Genomic DNA, 3,023 nt, shown 5'->3' on the forward strand with positions numbered 1-3,023 from the left:
GATCAAAGATTGAATTTTATTATTTTAATTAAAAATTTGTTATAATAAAACTTGTAATGACTAAAATGCCCTTCACTAAACTCAGGAAAAGGACAAAAGACCAGGTTTTTTTTTTCAGAAATCTGAGTTGACTTTGCTTTTGGACCAAAATGGCAACAAAATTGAAATCACAGAGACCTAGACTCAAAAGGTTTGAGTTTTGAACTAAAGTGACAAAAGTGACCAAACCTTAGGGACCAAAATGGCAGTTTACTCAAGGTTTAGCAAAAGTATGGTAGTGTTTGGGTTGGCACAGAAAAAATACGATTTTGCGCCCGTTAAAAATTGCATGCTTGTCATCATCAGTGCTTGCTATCTGTCTGGCACTCCCTCATTAGCCCTGACAAATTATGATTTTGGTCCTAGTTTAAAATTATAGTCTTATTATCGCTTTAGTTTTTTTAGCAAAACTATGTTAGTGTTTTATTTTAATGCTTGAGTGAATACAAACTCATGGTGAATAGTACCACAATAAATAAATAATGAATAATAGTGTCTTAATTTTTTTATTATTATTTTTTTTATTTTGAGGTTGAATTAAGTGTTCAAATCTTGTAAATATATTAAATCGAAAAAATTTTATAGTTCAATTATAATCAAGTTATATATTTTTGGTTCAATTATAAATAAGTTCGATCTATTGAACTAATACCATACGAACAACAAAGGTATTCATTTCTATGCGTTTCTTAATGTTTTTACAAGTTTCGTGATGAACCGATCTGATTTCGTAGTTCAATTATAATCAAGTTATATATTTTTGGTTCAATTATAAATAAGTTCGATTTATCAAACTGATACCATACGAACAACAAAGGTATTCATTTCTATGCTTTTCTCAACGTTTCTATGGGTTTCGTGATGAACTGATCCGATTCCAATTTATTTTACTTCAATTATAATCAAGTTATACATTTTTTGTTCAATTATAAACAAGTTTTATTTATCGAACTGATACCATAAGAACAACATAGGTATTCATTCTTATGCTTTTCTTATGTTTTCACGGGTTTCGTGATGAACCGATTCGATTCCGACTGAATAACATTGGTGCCGGTAAAACCGTTGTTGGTTGCTACTATTCATAATCGACATAAGTTTAAGTCGAAGACGGAGTTGCATTCGCCTATATATCCGTTTTTGTTTCTTTCGATTGATATATCGAGTGCTCTTATCGTACCAGTTTCGTAATGCTTTGAACCAACACCCACTCGCTGTAAAGCGCGAGAAACCCACTAGTAATTATTATTAGAAAACTCATGAGAGGTACCAAAATAAAAGTGTAAATACTAACGAACATACACAAGAGAGAAGCAAATAAATGAAATCAAGGCTTGTACCTTCGTACTATTTTTTAAGAACCAATCACGAGTAGCTATTGATCTTATGATTTGAATGACCTTCAAATTTGAGACAGTGGATTTTATGTTGGGACAATTGCATATTAACCCTTAAAATACTGTTTACTTGTGTTGTTATCCAACTTAGAATTAAAATTGCATATATCCTCTTCTTTAACTAACAAAATTGCAAATTTACCCTTTTTGATTTATTTCATTAAAAACAAGTTATATAATGACTTTTTTTACCCTTATTTTTACTAAAACTTAAAAAATTACATATTTATTCATTTTTACTCGTTTAGCGGTTTATTTCGGTGTTTAAATTTTAGTAAAAATAATAAAAATGAACAAAATATGTATTTTTTTAAAGAATTGTGAAAAAACTACAAAGACTAGTCAAAATGAATAAATTTGTATTTTTTTTTTAAGTTTTAGTAAAAAATAAGGGTAAAAAATCATTATATAACTTGTTTTTAATAATATAAATTAAAATGGGTAAATTTGCAATTATATTAGTTAAGAAAGAGGATATACACAATTTTAATAGTTAAGGAAGAGGATATATACAGTTTTAATTTTAAGTTAGATAAATACGCAATTAAACAGTTTTTAAGGGAAAATATGCAATTCTACATGTTTTGATCGTCACTAACAAACATCCCATTGAAAAAAGTGTATTGTGTGTTGGTGTGTATGTTTCTTATTAGTATTTTTTAGTGACTCATTATCAAAATTTCATGTCAGCTGAATCAAAATTCCATGTGGTATTACTAACAAATATTAGTTTTAGATATATCTATAAAATAGGTTTGATAATCCGAAATATTCAGTTCTCATTTCCTTCCATGATACACAAAGAGAGCGGCTAACACATACAGCTTGAACTGGTGTATATACCGAAGCTTTTTCGCCAGTTTTTAGCTAATGCACATTTGATGTTGTTAGAAAATTAGAATGTGGTGAATGAAAATTAATTTATTGAAACTAATAATATTAAACTCTTCGTATTACTTAAATTAATAATATTAATTTTTTTATATGATGAAACTCTTAAGTAGAGTTTTATTGATGACATTTAATGAGCTTTATTAGAGTTTAACTTTATGATTATTGAGACTCTTAACTCTTCATATGGTGAAACTGTTGAGTAGAGTTTTATTGATGACATTTTGATGAGTTTTAATAGAGTTCAAGTCTATAATTATTGAGACTCTTAACTCTTTCTATACTCTTGCATACTTAAAAAGACTATGTGCCTCATATGAAAATGATACTAGAAAAATACAAGAAAAGGGATACAAGAAAAATACATGAATATATGGAGAGTTCTTAAAAGAAGAAATACTTGAAGACCCACTTGTTAGGTACTTAGAGAGATATGTTTTCTCTATTTGATTTCATCACCTTCGTATCATTATTTCCACAAGTTCTAACACTATAATTTTATCCGGTGTAACCTCGGGCGCGTGACCATTTCCGGCAGTACAGACTGTTTCGGCTATTGTATCCTGAGAGACAGACGCATCGTCTTTAGTAGAGACTCGAAATCTGTTTTAAGAGAAGGATGTTTAACACGTGCCTAGCCACAACCGTCAACACTTGTTTGTTTGTTTGTTTTTGTAGGAAATTATTGTATAAGAA

The sequence above is a fragment of the Helianthus annuus genome, chromosome 12 (genome assembly GCF_002127325.2).
Source record: "Helianthus annuus cultivar XRQ/B chromosome 12, HanXRQr2.0-SUNRISE, whole genome shotgun sequence".
Classification (NCBI taxonomy): Eukaryota; Viridiplantae; Streptophyta; class Magnoliopsida; order Asterales; family Asteraceae; genus Helianthus; species Helianthus annuus.